The sequence below is a fragment of the Triticum dicoccoides genome, chromosome 7A (assembly GCF_002162155.2).
Source record: "Triticum dicoccoides isolate Atlit2015 ecotype Zavitan chromosome 7A, WEW_v2.0, whole genome shotgun sequence".
Classification (NCBI taxonomy): domain Eukaryota; kingdom Viridiplantae; phylum Streptophyta; class Magnoliopsida; order Poales; family Poaceae; genus Triticum; species Triticum dicoccoides.
The window spans coordinates 103,593,739-103,615,477 of NC_041392.1; the positions used below are offsets into that span (position 1 = coordinate 103,593,739).

Sequence of the window (21,739 nt, forward strand, 5' to 3'; positions counted from 1 at the left end):
CGAGCTCTTCACAATGATGAAAGTTGCGGAGGTAGAAATCAAGAAGGAGCATCAAGTGTTGATGGTTAACAAGACCACTAGTTTCAAGAGAAAGGGCAAAGGGAAGAAGAAGGGGAACTTCAAGAAGAACAGCAAGCAAGTTGCTGCTCAGGAGAAGAAACCCAAGTCTGGACCTAAGCCTGAAACTGAGTGCTTCTACTTCAAGCAGACTGGTCACTGGAAGCGAAACTGCCCCAAGTATTTGGCGGATAAGAAGGATGGCAAGGTGAACAAAGGTATATGTGATATACATGTTATTGATGTGTACCTTACTAATGCTCGCAGTAGCACCTGGGTATTTGATACTGGTTCTGTTGCTAATATTTGCAACTCGAAACAGGGACTACGGATTAAGCGAAGATTGGCTAAGGACGAGGTGACGATGCGTGTGGGAAATGGTTCCAAAGTCGATGTGATCGCGGTCGGCACGCTACCTCTACATCTACCTTCGGGATTAGTATTAGACCTAAAAAATTGTTATTTCGAGCCAGCATTGAGCATGAACATTATATCTGGATCTTGTTTGATGCGAGACGGTTATTCATTTAAATTGGAGAATAATGGTTGTTCTATTTATATGAGTAATATCTTTTATGGTCATGCACCCTTGAAGAGTGGTCTATTCTTATTAAATCTCGATAGTAGTGACACACATATTCATAATGTTGAAGCCAAAAGATGTAGAGTTGATAATGATAGTGCAACTTATTTGTGGCACTGCCATTTGGGTCATATCGGTGTAAAGCGCATGAAGAAACTCCATACTGATGGACTTTTGGAACCACTTGATTATGAATCACTTGGTACTAGTGAACCGTGCCTTATGGTCAAGATGACCAAAACACCGTTCTCCGGTACTATAGAGAGAGCAACAGATTTGTTGGAAATCATACATACAGATGTATGTGGTCCAATGAATGTTGAGGCTCGTGGCGGATATCGTTATTTTCTCACCTTCACAGATGACTTAAGCAGATATGGGTATATCTACTTAATGGAACATAAGTCTGAAACATTTGAAAAGTTCAAAGAATTTCAGAGTGAAGTTGAAAGTCATCGTAACAAGAAAATAAAGTTTCTACGATCTGATCGTGGAGGAGAATATTTGAGTTATGAGTTTGGTGTACATTTGTAACAATGCGGAATAGTTTCGCAACTCACGCCACCCGGAACACCACAGCGTAATGGTGTGTCCGAACGTCGTAATCGTACTTTACTAGATATGGTGCGATCTATGATGTCTCTTACTGATTTACCGCTATTGTTTTGGGGTTATGCTTTAGAGACGGCCGCATTCACGTTAAATAGGGCACCATCGAAATCCGATGAGACGACGCCTTATGAACTATGGTTTGGCAAGAAACCAAAGTTGTCATTTCTTAAAGTTTGGGGCTGCGATGCTTATGTGAAAAAGCTTCAACCTGATAAGCTCGAACCCAAATCGGAGAATGTGTCTTCATAGGATATCCAAAGGAAACTATTGGATACACCTTCTATCACAGATCCGAAGGCAAGACTTTTGTTGCTAAATTCGGAAACTTTCTAGAGAAGGAGTTTCTCTCAAAAGAAGTGAGTGGGAGGAAAGTAGAACTTGATGAGGTAACTGTACCTGCTCCCTTATTGGAAAGTAGTACATCACAAAAAACGGTTTATGTGACACCTACACCAATTAGTGAGGAAGCTAATGACAATGATCATGAAACTTTAGAACAAGTTTCTACTTAACCTTTTAGATCAACCAGAGTAAGATCCGCACCAGAGTGGTACGGTAATCCTATTCTGGAAGTCATGCTACTAGATCATGATGAACCTACGAACTATGAAGAAGCGATGGTGAGCCTGAAGGAAATATGCCCTAGAGGCAATAATAAAGTTATTATTTATTTCCTTATATCATGATAAATGTTTATTATTCATTCTAGAATTGTATTAACCGGAAACATAATACATGTGTGAATACATAGACAAATAGAGTGTCACTAGTATGCCTCAACTTGACTAGCTCGTTAATCGAAGATGGTTATGTTTCCTAACCATGAACAAAAGAGTTGTTATTTGATTAACGGGATCACATCATTAGAAGAATGATGTGATTGACATGACCCATTCCATTAGCTTAGCACCCGATCGTTTAGTATGTTGCTATTGCTTTCTTCATGACTTATACATGTTCCTATGACTATGAGATTATGCAACTCCCATTTGTCGGAGGAACACTTTGTGTGCTACCAAACGTCACAACGTAACTGGGTGATTATAAAGGAGCTCTACAGGTGTCTCCAAAGGTACATGTTGGGTTGCCGTATTTCGAGATTAGGATTTGTCACTCCGACTGTTGGAGAGGTATCTCTGGGCCCTCTCGATAATGCACATCACATAAGCCTTGCAAGCATTGCAACTAATGAGTTAGTTGTGAGATGATGTATTACGGAACGAGTAAAGAGACTTGTCGGTAACGATATTGAACTAGGTATTAAGATACTGACGATCGAATCTCGGGCAAGTAACATACCGATGACAAAGGGAACAATGTATGTTGTTATGCGGTCTGACCGATAAAGATCTTCGTAGAATATGTGGGAGCCAATATGAGCATCCAGGTTCCGCTATTGGTTATTGACTGGAGACGTGTCTCGGTCATGTCTACATTGTTCTCGAACCCGTAGGGTCCGCACGCTTAACGTTTCGATGATAGTTATATTATGAGTTTATGAGTTTTGATGTACCGAAGGAGTTCGGAGTCCCGGATGAGATCGGGGACATGACAAGGACTCTCGAAATGGTCGAGACGTAAAGATCGATATATTGGACGACTATATTTGGACATCGGAAAGGTTCCGAATGATTTAGGTATTTTTCGGAGTACCAGAGAGTTACGGGAATACGTATTGGGCCTTATTGGGCCATACGGGAAAGAAGAAAAAGGGCCTCAAGGGTGGCCGCACCCCTCCCCTTGGTCTGGTCCGAATTGGACTAGGGAAGGGGGGCGCCCCCTTCCTTCCTTCTCCTTTTCCCTTCCTCTTTTCCTATTCCATATGGGAGGTGGAATCCTACTAGGACTAGGGAGTCCTAGTAGAACTCCACACTTGGCGCGCCCCCTCCTAGGGACGGCCTCCTCCTCCCTTGCTCCTTTATATACGGGGGCAGGGGGCACCTCTAGACTCACAAGTTGATCCTCGTGATCGTTTTCTTAGCCGTGTGCGGTGCCCCCCTCCACCATAATCCTCGATAATATTGTAGCGGTGCTTAGGCGAAGCCCTGCGACGGTAGAACATCAAGATCGTCACCACGCCATCATGCTGACGGAACTCTTCCCCGACACTTTGCTGGATCGGAGTCCGGGGATCGTCATCGAGCTGAACGTGTGCTAGAACTCAGAGGTGCCATAGTTTCGGTGCTTAATCGGTCGGGCCGTGAAGACGTACGACTACATCAACCGCGTTGTTATAATGCTTCCGCTGTCGGTCTACGAGGGTACGTAGACAACACTCTCCCCTCTCATTGCTATGCATCACCATGATTTTGCGTGTGCGTAGAATTTTTTTTGAAATTACTACGTTCCCCAACAGTGGCATCCGAGCCTAGGTTTTATGCGTTGATGTTGTGCACGAGTAGAACACAAGTGAGTTGTGGGCGATATAAGTCATACTGCTTACCAGCATGTCATACTTTGGTTCAGCGGTATTGTTGGATGAAGCGGCCCGGACCGACATTACGCGTACGCTTATGCGAGATTGGTTCTACCGACGTGCTTTGCACACAGGTGGCTAGCGGGTGTCAGTTTCTCCAACTTTAGTTGAACCGAGTGTGGCTACGCCCGGTCCTTGCGAAGGTTAAAACAGCACCAACTTGACAAACTATCGTTGTGGTTTTGATGCGTAGGTAAGTACGGTTCTTACTAAGCCTAGTAGCAGCCACGTAAAACTTGCAACAACAAAGTAGAGGACGTCTAACTTGTTTTTGCAGGGCATGTTGTGATGTGATATGGTCAAGTCGTGATGAGATATAAGTTGTTGTATGAGATAATCATGTTTTGTTAAAGTTATCGGCAACTGGCAAAAGCCTTATGGTTGTCTCTCTATTGCATAAGATGCAAGCGCCCAATAATTGCTTTACTTTATCGCTATGCGATAGCAATAGTTGCAAGAGCAATTGTTGGCGAGACGACCACGTGACTACACATTGATATAGATCAAGATGATGGAGATCATGGTGTCATGCCGGTAACAATAGAGATCATGACAGTACTTTGGAGATGGAGATCAAAAGCGCAAGATGATGATGGCCATATCATGTCACATATTTTGATTGCATATGATGTTTATCTTTTATACATCTTATTTTGCTTAGTTTGACGGTAGCATTTTAAGATGATCTCTCAATAATTATCAAGAAGTGTCCTCCCTGAGTATGCACCGTTGCAAAAGTTCTTCGTGCTGAGACACCACATGATGATCGGGTGTGATAGGCTCTACGTTCAAATACAACGGGTGCAAAACAGTTGCACACGCGGAATACTCAGGTTAAACTTGACGAGCCTAGCATATACAGATATGGCCTCGGAACACGGAGACCGAAAGGTCGAACGTGAATCATATAGTAGATATGATCAACATAGTGATGTTCACCATTGAAAACTACTCCATCTCACGTGATGATTGGACATGGTTTAGTTGATTTGGATCACGTGATCACTTAGAGGATTAGAAGGATGTCTATCTAAGTGGGAGTTCTTAAGTAATATGATTAATTGAACTTTAATTTATCATGAACTTAGTCCTGGTAGTATTAGCATATCTACGTTGTAGATCAATAGCTCGCGTTGTTGCTTTCATATGTTTATTTTGATATGTTCCTAGAGAAAATTGTGTTGAAAGATGTTAGTAGCAATGATGCGGATTGGATCCGTGATCTGAGGTTTATCCTCATTGCTGCACAGAAGAATTATGTCCTTGATGCACCGCTAGGTGACAGACCTATTGCAGGAGCAGATGGAGACGTTATGAACGTTTGGCTAGCTCAATATGATGACTACTTTATAGTTTAGTGCACCATGCTTAACGGCTTAGAATCGGGACTTCAAAGACGTTTTGAACGTCATGGACCATATGAGATGTTCCAGGAGTTGAAGTTAATATTTCAAGCAAATACCCGAGTTGAGAGATATGAAGTCTCCAACAAGTTCTATAGCTAAAAGATGAAGGAGAATCGCTTAACTAGTGAGCATGTGCTCAGATTGTCTGGGTACTACAATTGCTTGAATCAAGTTGGAGTTAATCTTCCAGATAAAATAGTGATTGACAGAATTCTTTAGTCACCATCACTAAGTTAGTAGAACTTTGTGATGAACTATGATATGCAAGGGATAACGGAAACGATTCCCAAGCTCTTCATAATGCTGAAATTGACGAAGGTAGAAATCGAGAAAAACATCAAGTGTTGATGGTTGACAAGATCACTAGTTTCAAGAAAAGGGCAAAGGGAAGAAAGGGGAACTTCAAGAAGAACGGCAAGCAAGTTGCTGCTCAAGTGAAAACCCAAGTCTGGACCTAAGCCTAAAACTGAGTGCTTCTACTGCAAAGGGACTGGTCACTGGAAGCGGAACTATCCCAAGTGATTGGCGGATAAGAAGGATGGCAAAGTGAACATAAGTATATTTGATATACATGTTATTGATGTGTACTTTACTAGTGTTTATAGCAACCCCTCGGTATTTGATACTAGTTCAGTTGCTAAGATTAGTAACTCGAAACGGGAGTTGCAGAATAAATAGAGACTAGTTAAGGGTGAAGTGACGATGTGTGTTGGAAGTGGTTCCAAGATTGATATGATCACATCATCGCACACTCCCTATACTTTTGGGATTGGTGTTGAACCTAAATAAGTATTATTTGGTGTTTGCATTGAGCATGAATATGATTTGATCATGTTTATTGCTATACGGTTATTCATTTAAGTAAGAGAATAAATTGTTGTTCTGTTTACATGAATAAAACCTTATATGGTTACACACCCAATGAAAATGGTTCGTTGGATCTCGATCATAGTGATACATATATTCATAATATTGAAACCAAAAGATGCAAAGTTAATAATGATGGTGCAATTTATTTGTGGCACTGCTGTTTAGGTCATATTGGTGTAAAGCGCATGAAGAAAATCCATACTGATGGGCTTGTGGAATCACTTGATTATAAATCAGTTGATACTTGCGAACCATGCCTCATGGGCAAGATGACTAAGACTCCGTCCTCCAGTACAATGGAGCGAGCAACAGATTTGTTGGAAATCATACATACTGATGTATGTGGTCCGATGAATATTGAGGCTCGTGGCAGGTATCATTATTTTCTGATCTTCACAGATGATTTGAGCAGATATGAGTATATCTACTTGATGAAACACAAGTCTGAAACATTTGAAAAGTTCAAAGAATTTCAGAGTGAAGTGGAGAATCATCGTAACAAAAATGAAAGTTTCTACGATATGATCGCAGAAGTAAAATATTTGAGTTACGAGTTTGGCCTTCAGTTAAAAACAATGTGAAATAGTTTCACTACTCACGCCACCTGGAACACCATTGCATAATGGTGTGTCCGAACGTCATAACCGTACTTTATTAGATATGGTGCGATCTATGACGTCTCTTACCGATCTACCAATATCGTTTTGGGGTTATGCATTAAAGACAGCTGCATTCACGTTTAAAAGGGCACCATGTAAGTCACCATCTAAGTCCATTGAGACGACACAATCTGAACTGTGGTTTGGCAAGAAACCAAAGTTGTCATTTCTTAAAGTTTGAGGTTGCAATGTTTATGTGAAAATGTTTCAACCTGATAAGCTCAAACCCAAATCGGAGAAGTGTGTCTTCATAGGATACCCAAAAGAAATTGTTGGGTACACCTTCTATCACAGATCCGAAGGCAAGATATTCTTTGCTGAGGATGGATCCTTTCTAGAGAAGGAGTTTCTCTCGAAAGAAGTGAGTGGGAGGAAAGTAGAACTTGATGAGGTAACTGTACCTGCTCCCTTATTGGAAAGTAGTTCATCACAGAAATCTGTTCCTGTGACTACTAGACCGATTAGTGAGGAAGCTAATGATGATGATCATGTAACTTCAGATCAAGTTACTACCGAACCTCGTAGGTAAACCAGAGTGAGATCCACACCAGAGTGGTACGGTAATCCAGTTCTGGAGGACATGTTACTTGACCATGACGAGCCTACGAATTATGAGGAAGCGATGATGAGCCCAGATTCCGCGAAATGGCTTGAGGCCATGAAATCTGAGATGAGATCCATGTATGAGAACAAAGTATGGACTTTGATTGACTTGCCCAATGATCAGCGAGCCATTGAGATTAAATGGATCTTCAAGAGGAAGACGGACGATGATAGTAGTGTTACTATCTACAAAGCTAGAATTGTCACAAAAAGGTTTTCGACAAGTTCAAGGTGTTGACTACGATGAGAGTTTCTCACTCGTATCTATGCTTAAGTCTATCTGAATCATGTCAGCAATTGCCGCATTTTATGAAATCCGGCAAATGGATGTCAAAACTGCATTCCTGAATGGATTTCTGGAAGAAGAGTTGTATATGATGCAGCCGAAAGGTTTTGTCGATCCAAAAGGAGCTAAAAAAGTGTGCAAGCTCCGGTGATCCATTTATGGACTGGTGCAAGCCTCTCGGAGTTGGAATAAACGCTTTGATAGTATGATCAAAGCATATAGTTTTATACAGACTTGCGGTGAAGTCTGTATTTACAAGAAAGTGAGTGGGAGCACTACAGCATTTCTGATAAGTATATGTGAATGACATATTGTTGATTGGAAATAATGTACAATTATTCTGCAAAGCATAAAGGAGTGTTTTGAAAGAAGTTTTTCAAAGAAAGACCTCGGTGAAGCTGCTTACATATTAAGCATCAAGATCTATAGAGATAGATCAAGACGCTTGATAAGTTTTTTCAATGAGTACATACCTTGACAATATTTTGAAGTAGTCCAAAAATGGAACAGTCAAAGAAAGAGTTCTTGGCTGTGTTACAAGGTGTGAAATTGAGTAAGACTCAAAGCCCGACCACGGCAGAAGATAGAAAGAGAATGAAAGTCATTCCCTATGCCTTAGCCATAGGTTCTATAAAGTATGCCATGCTGTGTACCAGATCTATTGTATACCCTACACTGTGTTAAGCAAGGGAGTACAATAGTGATCTAAGAGTAGATTACTGGACATCGGTCAAAATTATCCTTAGTGGAATAAGGAAATATTTCTCAATTATGGAGGTGACAAAAGGTTCGTCGTAAAAAGTTATGTCGATGCAAGTTTTGACACAGATCTGGATGACTCTAAGTCTCGATCTAGATACATATTGAAAGTGGGAGCAATTAGCTAGAGTAGCTCCATGCAGAGCATTGTAGACATAGAATTCGCAAAATACTTACGGATCTGTATGTGACAGACCCGTTGACTAATATTATCTCACAAGCAAAACATCATCACACCTTAGTACTCTTTGGGTGTTAATCACATAAACGATGTGAACTAGATTATTGACTCTAGTAAACCCTTTGGGTATAGGTCACATGACGATGTGAACTATGGGTGTTAATCACATGGTGATGTGAACTATTAGTGTTGAATCACATGGCGATGTGAACTAGATTATTGACTCTAGTGCAAGTGGGAGACTGAAGGAAATATGCCCTAGAGGCAATAATAAAGTTATTATTTATTTCCTTATACCATGATAAATGTTTATTATTCATGCTAGAATTGTATTAACCGGAACATAATACATGTGTGAATACATAGACAAACAGAGTGTCACTAGTATGCCTCTACTTGACTAGCTCGTTAATCGAAGATGGTTATGTTTCCTAACCATGAACAAAAGAGTTGTTATTTGATTAACGGGATCACATCATTAGAAGAATGATGTGATTGACATGACCCATTCCATTAGCTTAGCACCCGATCGTTTAGTATGTTGCTATTGCTTTCTTCATGACTTATACATGTTCCTATGACTATGAGATTATGCAACTCCCGTTTGCCGGAGGAACACTTTGTGTGCTACCAAACGTCACAACATAACTGGGTGATTATAAAGGAGCTCTACAGGTGTCTCCAAAGGTACATGTTGGGTTGGCATATTTCGAGATTAGGATTTGTCACTCCGATTGTCGGAGAGGTATCTCTGGGCCCTCTCGGTAATGCACATCACATAAGCCTTGCAAGCATTACAACTAATGAGTTAGTTGTGAGATGATGTATTATGGAACGAGTAAAGAGACTTGCCGGTAACGAGATTGAACTAGGTATTAAGATACCGACGATCGAATCTCGGGCAAGTAACATACCGATGACAAAGGGAACAACGTATGTTGTTATGCGGTCTGACCGATAAAGATTTTCGTAGAATATGTAGGAGCCAATATGAGCATCCAGGTTCCGCTATTGGTTATTGACTGGAGACGTGTCTCGGTCATGTCTACATTGTTCTCGAACCCGTAGGGTCCGCACGCTTAACGTTACGATGACAGTTTCATTATGAGTTTATATATTTTGATGTACCGAAGATTGTTCGGAGTCCCGTATGTGATCACGGACATGACGGGGAGTCTCAAAATGGTCGAGACATAAAGATTGATATATTGGACGGCTATATTCGGACACCGGAAGTGTTCCGGAGAAGTTTCGGATAAAACCGGAGTACCGGGGGGTTACCGGAACCCCCTCGGGGGTTAATGGGCCTCATGGGCCCAAAGTGGAGAAGAGGAGGGGCGGCCAGGGCAGGCCGCGCGCCCCCTCCCCCTCTATTCCGAATTGGACAAGGAGGGGGTGGCGCCCCCCATTTCCTTCCTCTCCTCTCTCCCTTCCTTCCCCCTCTCCTAGTTGGACAAGGAAAAAGGAGGGAGTCCTACTCCCAGTAGGAGTAGGACTCCTCCCTGGCACGCCTCCTCCTGGCCGGCCGCCCCTCCCCCTTGCTCCTTTATATACGGGGGCAGGGGGTACCTCTAGACACACAAGTTGATCTTGGAGATCGTTCTCTTAGCCGTGTGCGGTGCCCCCCTCCACCATAATCCTCGATAATATTGTAGCGGTGCTTAGGTGAAGCCCTGTGACGGTAGAACATCAAGATCGTCACCACGCCGTCGTGCTGACAGAACTCTTCCCCGACACTTTGCTGGATCAGAGTCCGGGGATCGTCATCGAGCTGAACGTGTGCTAGAACTCTAAGGTGCCGTAGTTTCGGTGCTTGATCGGTCGGGCCGTGAAGACGTACGACTACATCAACCGCGTTGTCATAACGCTTCCACTATCGGTCTACGAGGGTACGTAGACAACACTCTCCCCTCTCGTTGCTATGCATCACCATGATCTTGCGTGTGCGTACAAAATTTTTGAAATTACTACATTCCCCAACACGACACGCCTTGATGCGCTGCTCACGACCAAGAAGGTGTGCATAAAGTTCTCGCAGCGGAAGAGGCGCCTCGCGACCATGAACATTCTCGATGAGTTTATCATAGTCATCATCGAGGCCATTGAGCACGTGGGTGGTGAAGTCCTCATCTCCAAGTGGCTGACCGATCGAGGCCAAGGTGTCAGCGAGACTGGACATCTTGTTGAAGTACTCCATAATGGTCATGTCGTCAAGCTTCGTCTCCCCCAACTCAGTGCGTATGGAGTGAGCACGCGCTTGAGATTGGGAAGCAAAACTTCTGTGAAGCACAGACCAGGCCTCCCGGGACGTCGCAACGAATATGACGAGCGACGACATGCTCGGGGTGAGTGACGACTGGATGGCCGAGAGTATCACCTGGTCCTGGGCCACCCACACGTGATGAGCCGGATGATACGGCGGCAGGCACGGGATGGAGCCATCAACATAGCCCTCCAAATAGCGACTCCGGAGGAGAGGTAGCACCTGAGCCCGCGACGACAAGTAGTTATCCGGCGTAAGCTTCACCGGAAGGAGGCAAATGGCGATGAAAAATATTGCAACGATACTGCAAGCAACCACAACATATGCTACAACCGTCAAAGGAGGATGTTGGGGCTGGTGAGATGACGTGCTACAATTGATGAGGCATAACATGCTACAACTAGCAAGACAGATGTTGCAACCGACAGAAAAAAATGTCACAAATGATTGGACAAAATGTTGCAAGGTCGGCTGAGATTTAAATGCAAAGTTTTCAAAAGTATAAAATACAAAACTTAGAACCAAAATTTGGTTTGTGTGACCCCTCTATCATAAATTGTGACGTCCATTCTTTCACAAAGGAGAGTTGGTAGACCGACACGCTCACTACGTGCAATGTGAGCCATCGGCCTAGGCCATGAGTCTTGTTGATCACCCCATCCAGGTAAGTAAGTTCCAGAGTTGCCCTACCCTCCTATTATATACCCGCCTCCTCCACGTTAATCTTCCCAAATTCCCGTTGTGGGACTAAACTCCCTATTAGCATCCTCAAACTCAGACTACGGCTTATTTTTATTTTATTTTTTAGGTTCAACAACAACTTATGTTTTTCCTACCTTGTCTGTTTCAGAAAGGCACATTGGCGATATCGGCCCATTTGTGTATGCCACTGCTGGACCATGGCCCATAAGAACGGCCCGGGGGCTACATCAGGCAATTTGCATATGCCCACTGCCAGCCCATAACGGGGATCCTATTTAAAGTGCGGGCCACTGGGGGAGAATATCTGGTACTCCCACCCCTAGGGTGCTCCCGATGCTCCAAACTCAGTAGCACATTTTCAAATGTTCGAAAAATTCTAAAAAAAATCCAGCACATAGACACAACACCATTGTATGTTGTCACAAAATTTGAAATCAAAATTTGAAACATAGCTTGAGAAACATATATGCCAAATTCGATAGTAAATAGTACACAACATAAGTTGGGCTTTAGATTTGGCACAATATCACATTGATGTCGATTTTGTCATTTTTGTATCTCGAGCAATGTTTTGAATTTTGATTTGAATTTTTTTTTTGACAACATACATTAATGTTGTGTCAATGTGCTAATTTTTTCAGATTTTTTCAATCATTTAAAAATATGCTACCGAGTTTGGAGCACCCTAGGGGTGGGAGTACCAGATATTCTTCCGGGCCACTGGGTAGGGTAATCCATATTTGGCGCTGCAGGCGCCGGTTATTACTGTTTCTGCAAACCGACGTCTACAGCACACCCCTCTCTGCTGCGACTAGGATGGCCCATGTATCTGCTTTTTCTGTTTAAAAGCTCAAAAATGGTGTGCCGAAAAAACCACTGAAAGATCGTGGATGTCGCCTAGAGGGGGGTGAATAGGAGTTTTAAAATAATTATGGTTTAGGCCTGAACAAATGCGGAATAAACCTAGCAGTTAATTTGACAAGCACAAAATCTACAACAACTAGGCTCACCTATGTGCACCAACAACTTATGCTAAGCAAGATAAACAACTGAGTGATAGAAAGATATATGACAAGAAATAATATGGCTATCACAAAGTGCATAAGTAAAGGGCTCGGGTAAGAGATAACCGAGGCACGTGGAGACGACGATGTATCCCGAAGTTCACACCCTTGCGGATGCTAATCTCCGTTTGGAGCGGTGGGGAGGCACAATGCTCCCCAAGAAGCCACTAGGGCCACCGGAATCTCCTCACGCCCTTGCACAATGCAAGATGCCGTGATTCCACTAAGGGACCCTTGAGGGCGGTCACCGAACCCGTACAAATGGCAACACTTGGGGGCGGTCACCGAACCCGTACACTTTGGCAACCCTTGGGGGCGGTCACCGGTACCCGTCAAATTGCTCAGGGCGATCTCTGTAACCTAATTGGAGACCCCGACACTTGCCCGGAGCTTTACACCACAATGATTGAGCTCCGAACACCACCAACCGTCTAGGGCGCCAAGGCACCCAAGATGAAGAAGCTCTAGGGTGCCCAAACACCCAAGAGTAATAAGCTTCTCAAACTTCACTTCCACGTATCACCGTGGAGAACTCAAACCGATGCACCAAATGCAATGGCAAGGGCACACGTAGTGCCCAAGTCCTTCTCTCTCAAATCCCATCGAAGCAACTAATGCTAGGGAGGAAAATGAGAGGAAGAACAAGAAGAAGAACACCAAGAACTCCAAGATCTAGATCCAAGGGGTTCCCCTCACACAGAGGAGAAAGTGATTGGTGGAAATGTGGATCTAGATCTCCTCTCTCTTTTCCCTCAAAAACTAGCAAGAAAGCATGGAGGGATTGAGAGTTAGCAAGCTCAAAGAAGGTCAACAATGGGGGAAGAACACGAGCTTAAAGGATAAGGTTCATTGGGGAAGAAGACCCCCTTTTACACACGAGCGGTACTACCGCTCCATGAGCGGTACTACCGCTCAGGCGGAAGAAACTGCAAAAGGAGCAACAAAACATGAACCTTGCGGCGGTAGTATCGCATATAAGCGGTACTACCGCTCACCTCAGCGGTACTACCGCTGGAGGAGCAGAGCACGGGACCAAAAGAGGCAGGGCAGAGTAGTGTACAATGGCAGTAATGCAGTAGCGATACTACCGCCCGACCGGAGCAGTAGTACCGCTTAGGCGGAACTACCGTGCCTTACTGTCGTGCAACTACTGCTAAACCCGACACGAAAAGAGCAGGACCCAAAATTGAGGCAGTAGAAGAGCGGCACTGCAGCGGTACTACGGCTAAGAGCTCCAAGCGGTACTACCGCTTGGGCTCGCAGTACTACCGTTGGGACCAGACAAAAGCCACTCTCAAGAAGACAAGAACTGCCATAACTTATGCATATGAGCTCCGAATTGAGCAAACTCAAGCTTGTTGGAAACAAGACGACGAGTAGCATCAAAATAGCGAGAAGAACCGGCAAAACCTCCAACCGAGAAGAGGCAGGGGAGGTATGCCTAACAAAAAGAAGAGGCAGGGGAGGTATGCCTAACAAAAAGAGGAGTGAAACCTCCAACCGAAAAGAACCGGCAAAACCTCCAACATCGAAAACATCATAGAAGGTGCATGTGATCTCCGTTTTCGATGAACTCGAGCTTGTCATCAAGATGACCATAAGCTCTAAGACTCACAAAGAGAACCAATAAAGAACCAATAAAGATGATGCAAGGATGCAATCGTTTGAGCTCTCAACGAACGATACGATCAAGCTACTCATCGAGAGCCCCCCTTGATAGTACGGCAATCGATCCTATAACCCGGTCTCCCAACTACCATCATGAGACCGGTAAAATAGAAAACCTATCAAGGGCAAACCTTTGCCTTGCACATGGTCCACTTGAGCTAGATGATGACGATCTTCACTTCCTCAAGTTGGACCACCTTTCTTGATTATGTTGGCTCGATGAAGACTAGTTGATTGCTCCCCCATACTCCACTATGGGTGAGCCACTCTTCCGCACATCTTCATATGTCCATTTTCACCACAATGGACGGCAAGCTTCAAGCATTTGATCTCTTCATGATGCTCTATTTGATCTTGCACACCGCAACCTAAGCCCACAAAGAACTCTCACGAAGACCATGGGTTAGTACACAAAGCGAAATTGACAATGCTTACCATACCATGGGATCACTTGATCCCTCTCGGTACATCTTCTGCGCTTTGTGAGTTTATCAACTTGATTCATTCTTTACTTAATCTTGATCAACCTTGAATCTTTCCAATTCTCTTCATTTGGATGATGTCTCGAAGGTAGACATGAATGATCACACAATCTTCTTCTTCAAGACATGCTTGCAATAAGCTCGACACTCACATGACCAATCTTTGGATAATTCCTTGAATGGCACCTTGGTCGACACAAACTCTCCTTGAAACCAACACATGTACTCCAAGAAAAGCCTATGGACAAAACCTTTAAATATAACTCAAGGCAACCATTAGTCCATAGAGATTGTCATCAATTGCCAAAACCAAACATGAGGGCACCGCATGTTCTTTCAACCACTAAGCCATAGAACGACTACTATTTTATAACATATTTCCTTCTTTTTATTCCCCTCTTCACTCGCGGGAACTCCTCTGGTTGTGGAAAGCTTCTCCCAGACTGGTTTTTTCGGTTCGCTGGTCATTTTTCAATGTAGTTGTATTCGGTTATTTTCCTTTTTTTTGTTTTGTTTATAAATTCGTGTCTTTTTCAAAGTCGATGAATTCTTTTTCAAATTCGATGAACTTTTTTCAAAATCAATTAACTTGTTTTCAAATTCGACAAACGTTTTTTTCAAATTTGATGAACTTTTTTCCAAATTTAATGAAGTTTTTTCAAAACCGATGAACTTTTTTCAAATTTGTGAACTTCCTTGAGAACTTCATGCAAATTTTTGAATCCATGAACTTTTAAACATAATTCTCGGAATCTTTTTTCAATTTTTCTGAACCTTTTTTTCAAATTTGTGGCTATTTTCAATATTTTTAGAATTCTTTTTCAAATTTGTACTTTCTTTTCAAAATAATTTATAAAGGATATATATAATACTGAGTATATGTTAACTGAAGAAAACGTGAAATACCACTAGTTTTTGGGTTTTCTTTTCGTGTTTTTTCTTTCAGATTTTTCCTTATTTTGTTTTTTGTTTTTCCTTTCAATTTTAATTTTCGTTTTCTTTCTTTGTTCATTTTCCTTTTATTTTTTGTGTTTTCTTTTTCATTTTTTTAAAATTTACAAGCATTTTCTAAATCTCAGAACATTCTTTTCAAATCGATGAATATGTTCTGAAATTCGAACATTTTAATATTCAAAAAAATTCATCAAAATCAAATATTTTTCCTTAATTTCTTAAAAAATATCTAATTAAAAAAAAATTTGAATTCAAAATTTTTTCATCAAATTAATAAAAATCATTGACATAAAAATGTTCACAAATTGCAAAACATGTTCATCATATTAAAAAATTCATCGAATTTGAAAATATTCTTGGTTTCAAAATTTGTTCATCATATTTAAAAAATGTTCATTAAATTTAAATTTTCTTCATCAAATCAAAACATTAAACTAAATGAAAGAAAATCTTCGAATATTCAAATTTTGTTCTTCAAAATTAAAAATTGCCAATCAAAATTCAATAGTTCATTTGAATAAATTGTGAACATTTTTTGAATTCGTAAAAAAAAATAAAAACCATGAACGCTTTTTGCATTTATTGAACACTGTTTCAAATTCTAGAGTTTTTGAATCCCAATTTTTTTTTAAAGAAGCAACAAAAAATAGAAATGAAATGAAATGAAAAAACGGGAGCCGCGTCCCACAGCCGGGTCGGCCCAAGGTCGCGCTTGGGAAGCGAGGGGCTGCGCGCTGTCTTGTTTGCCAGCGCTCAGGTCGCTATATAGGAGGTCCCAACCCATAGCTTGTTAGCACCTAATCTTACTTTTTTCCTAGAAAAACTATCCTGGTCTTCTTTTTGAAAGGACTCGACAGTACTAGATCAGTTCTCTACTTTGGTTAATCTCAGAGAGAAAAATGAGGAAGGAGCGCATGCGGTTGACATGGCACGTGCATGGATCATCAGCCAACGGCAACTATTGACATCAAGCTCTGCATCTAGGACGTGGAGATGTTGGAAGGGACGACATAGAGCTTATACAATGTGGAGACCCGTCACATCAAGCTCTACATCCTATGCCCGTCGTTACAGCAGGATGAGATGGGCATATAACCAACCGTCGCAAAAACTCATTCGTATATAAGGTTTGGCAGTTGCTTCAGAAGAAGTCAAGTTAGTCCTGGTTGGGCAATTGCTTCGGCAGGAATGACACCAAGACTCCTCTATTAATGATATAAACAGTATCATTGCGAGTTATTTCAAAGAGCTTTTTACATCCCAGGTGACCGTACCCGATATTAATGTTTTGAGTAAAGTCCATAAGCGAGTTTCGGAAGCAATGAATATGACCCTGATGGCGACATACACGGCCGAGGAGGTACGAAAAGGCCCTCTTTTCCATTAGAGATTTCAAGGCACCAGGACCGGATGGCCTTCACGCGGTCTTTTATCAATGGTTCTGATCTATGTTGGGTGATGACTTGGTCATGGAAGTTCTGAATGCGATCAATTCCCGGGTTATGCCACAAGGGTGGAATGACACTACTATTGTCATGATCCCAAAAGTAAATTCCCCGGAGAAAGTTACTCAATTCAGACCGATCAGTTTATGCAATGTAGTATACAAGGTAATCTCTAAGATGATAACTGCGAGACTCAGGGTGTTATTCCCAGAGATCATTAGCCCTACCCAGAGTGCCTTTGTTCCTGGTCGACTCATTAAGGATAATGTGCTAAGATCTTACGAGAATTTACATGCAATAAAACAAAAAAAAGGTGGGCAAAGATGGTTGGTGTGCGGTGAAACTTGATATGCATAAAGCATGTGATAGAGTTGAGTGGGTTTTCTTGGAAGTAATGTTGTTGAAGCTGGGATTCCATGAGGACTGGGTCAAGATGATAATGCTGTGTGTGTCTTCTGTTGAATATAAGGTGAGATATAACTCAGTGGAGACGGAATAGTTTAAACCCTCCAGAGGTCTTTGACAGGGTGACCCACTCTCCCCGTATCTGTTTCTCCTATGTACGGAGGGTTTGACAGCCCTACTTTCTCATGCGGAACAGAGTGGAGACTTAATGGGGGTCAAGGTCTGTAGAGATGCACCTGCGGTAAAAAATTTACTCTTTGCTGATGATTCATTAATTTTGATGAAAGCTAATATTCAGAATTCAATGTGCTTGAGATCAATTCTGGGTTTATATTGTGATGCGTCCGGGCAACTTGTTAGTGTGGACAAATCAAGTATCTTTTTTAGTCCCAGCACCGAGGTAAATATGAAGGCTCCGATTTTCTCTTGTCTGAATATCATGACCAAGGCCTTAAATGACAAGTATATGTGACTTCCTGCTACTCTTGGACTTGATAAAAGTGACAGTTTTCAATATCTAATAGATCGGTTAATTATGAAGCTTACGGGGTGGAAGGAGAAGTGTCTCTCTTCAGGAGGGAAAGAAGTTCTTATTAAGTCTGTTGCTCAAGAAATACCAACTTATGTGATGTCGGTCTTTCAAATTCCTAAGAAAAATTGTAAAAGGAATCATAGATGTGATATCTCGTTTTTGATGGGGCGATGACGCAACTCATAAGAGGATGCACTAGTTTGCATGGTGGAAGATGTGTATTCCCAAGAAAAAAGGGGTTATGGGCTTCAGAGATATTCACTGCTTTAATCTTGCACTTCTGGCAAAACAGGCATGGCGCCTTATTGACAACCCGAACTCTTTGTGTGCGTTGATCCTTAAGGAGAAATATTTTCCTGATGGAGATCTCATGAATGCAACTTTAAAAAAGAAGAGTTCATATACATGGCGGAGTATTATGGCCGGAGTTGATACGCTTAGATGTAGGTATATTTGGAGAGTTAGTGATGGTGAGAAAATTAGAATATGGGATGATCCATGGATACTGCAGAGCCTAACAAGAAAGGTGATTTCACCAAGGGGCAACAATCTTCTTTCTAGAGTTTCTGGCCTCATTGATCTGGTGATAGGGAGTTGGGATGAGCAGCTGGTTAACCAAATAGTCTGGCAAGTGGATGCTCTAAGGATTTTGGCCATTCCACTACCATTACATGAGATGACAGATTTCCTGGCATGGACCATGACAAAGTCAGGGACTTCCACAGTGCGATCTGCATACCATACAGAATGGGAATTTCAATTTGGGCACAAGTTGGAATCAAGGGCTGGAGCTTCAAACCCAACTTATACATGGGACTCGGTATGGAACTTAGTGTGCCCAGCAAAGATAAAAATATCTATGTGGCGCGTGCTCCTGAGTGCTATTCCCTATCGATCTATCCTGGCTAATAAGCACTAGAAAATAAATCCGAGCTGCCCAGCCTGTAACCAGGGGCCTAATGACATAAGACATATGTTGTTTGAATGCAAATTGGCAATGGACATGTGGAAGCTGCTCGGTCTTGAGCTTGTTATCAAATAGGCACTGAAAGTTGACAAGGCAAGTGAGCTTGTGTTGGCACATCTTTTGTGCCTTCCATAACAACAAATCCAAGTGTTGGGCTTGCTGAAGTTCAGAGAAACGATGGCAACGATGGCTTGGTATTTTGGTATGAAAGGCAAAAATGGACACATGACGAAGAAACTCTAAGCGCATGTCAAATCAATATATTAGTGAGAGGCTTAGTAGAAAATTATACCATCTCTTATAGCCCAAAGGCTCACGTCCGTGCAGATGCTTGGCTGAAACCAAAGTATGGTTACGTGAAATTAAACGTTGACGCGGGATCTGATAATGACACACTCGCAGCAACATTTGGAGCAGTTATTCGGGACCATAGGGGGAAATTTATAGCGGCTGCTAATGAAAAGATGGACCTTTGCTTCGACTGGTTCACAGCAGAAGCAATTGCAGTGAGGTTTGGTTTGAATCTTGCTAATACCGTCGGATGCACTTAGATTGAAGTGAATACGGATAGCATGGAGGTGGTGAATGCGTTGAGCCAAGGCTACTCATCTTTAGTCGCTTCATCCATTATAGATTACTGTTACTTTATGTCATTAGGTTTTCCCCATGTCATTTATGATCATTGTAATAGGGAAAGTAATCGAGTAGCTCATGAACTAGCAAGGTTGGCTAGGTTTTCTTATCCGAGTGTTTGGATGGATAACGCCCCTGATGAGGTTATCCTTTTACTTGTAAATGATGCTACTTTACTTATGAATGAATAAAGGAGAAGAAGTTTATCAAAAAAGACTCCTCTATGGGATGCAGCATGGGTGCAAGAGAGGAAGCCCACGGACATTGCATGTTTGGGTCTTCAAAGTCAAGATAACGATCAACCTCTCCATGGCTCACATTCGGGAATTCATCACCCTTCGGAAGCTTCTTCAATATTTTCACCTTGAGGAGCATGCGACATTTTGTGGAAGCACGCGGCTAATGGAAAATACTCAATGGCCTCAGCTCACGCAGTGCAATTTTCGAGGATCATCGACTCTTCTTTGGAGCACACGATTTGGAAGACTTTGGCTCCTCCAAAGGTCTTTTCTTTTGCTTGGCTAGCCATTCAAGATAGGATTTGGAAGGCTGGTAGATTGACCAAGCATGGGTTTCCAAACGCCGGTCTTTTTCTCTCTATGCAAGAGGGAACAAGAATTAGCGGCGTTTTGCCTCCCGGGAGTACATGCTCCCGGGTGAACAGTACCCCCAAAAATAGTAAATATGTTCAAAAAATTCTAAATAAATTTGTAGATGATCGTGTTGGTGTCGCAAGCATGCTTGACAATTTTCATATTGAATGGAGCAGGGGTGTTTCATCAATGAAAAAACAAAATTGAGGTGACATTTGGTCTTTGATTTTTATTTTGCATAGGCCAAAATGCTTAACCTTTTTGCCTAAAAATTTACAGGTAGCATTTGTATGTGACAAAGATCACAAAATAATTTTCTCTCAATTTTTTTGACACTTGAAAAAAAATTGGGCCCGGGAGCCAAATTGAATTTCCGTTCGGAATGCACCTTTTCTTTAAGTGTCGCTTCACTACTAGGGTATGGAATTTTGACACATGAGTGGCTTCACATTGGGCCCATTGACACCTCATCTTGGCACTTGGAGCATTCCCTTGTGAAGTGGTGAGTCAATCTATCCGCTAAGTGCATCCCCAATAGGAAGAACATGGCCTCTCTCACAATGCTTATTTTTTGGACCGTTTGGAATGAACGGAATACCCATGTCTTTCATCACAAGAGCACCACTTCTTCAATCCATCTCAACAACATCAAACTTGAGGTGAAACTTGGGGTAATCGCGGAAGCCAAGAAACAACATAATATAATGTTGGGAGGCATATGTCCTGATATGCATGTGTAAACCAAACTTTATTCCCTTCTTAATTAATGGTGAGTCAAATCCATGCCTCTTTTTCAAAAAGAAAAAGGAAATACTACACATGGCATAAAAATTGCAATAAAAAATCAAATAGTTTGTAGGGGCCAGGCGGACGATTGCTCCTCTATCACATATTATGATGTTCACTCTCCCACGAAAAGGAGATGATAAACTGACATGCTCACTATGTGCAATGTGCGAGATCAGTCTAGGCCAGCCTTATTGATCATTCATTGACTTTGTTCAGGTAAGCATGTTTTTTGGTTGCTCTGCCCTCCTATTATATACCTGCCTCCTCCACGTTTATCTTGCTAAACTCTCCACGTCGGATAAACGAAAATACGTGTTATATTTCCGGCTTCCTACACCCACAACTTTTTTTAGAGATAAAGCCAACTTTATTGATCAAAAACCACAACAGGTGGGATACAATTTGTGTCATGTGCTTATCCAAACCATACATGACGACTCGGAGTTTAAGTAAGAGAAAATCTAACTAGGTTGTGCGCATCAGCATTGACCGCACGATCCTCAAAAGTAAAGATACAATTAAAAGAAGTTGCTCTGGTTTTGATCTCGCTGATGAGTGCTCCTGTCCTGCCTTGATTGTCTCCCACAACTTTTTCTGAATCACATGCAATAACAAAGTTATGTAGGTGAAGATCTGCTACTAGTGATAGAGCCTCTCAGCATGCCATTGTCACCAACGCTACTGGATCGCTAACACCAACAATGACTAGAGACATACTGCCAAGATAATTACCATTATGGTCTCTACACA

At 42.1% G+C, this 21,739-nt stretch overlaps 1 non-coding gene and 1 pseudogene across 1 annotated transcript; both read right to left on the reverse strand.

Annotated features, from left to right (window-relative positions):
* Positions 1-11,282: 11,282 nt before the first annotated feature.
* On the reverse strand, positions 11,283-11,427 carry LOC119334763 (annotated as a pseudogene).
* A 9,629-nt stretch (positions 11,428-21,056) lies between these two features.
* LOC119334765 lies at positions 21,057-21,213 on the reverse strand. Its single transcript, XR_005161529.1, has one exon. It is a non-coding gene; the product is annotated as a U1 spliceosomal RNA (small nuclear RNA).
* Between the last annotated feature and the right edge of the window lie 526 nt (positions 21,214-21,739).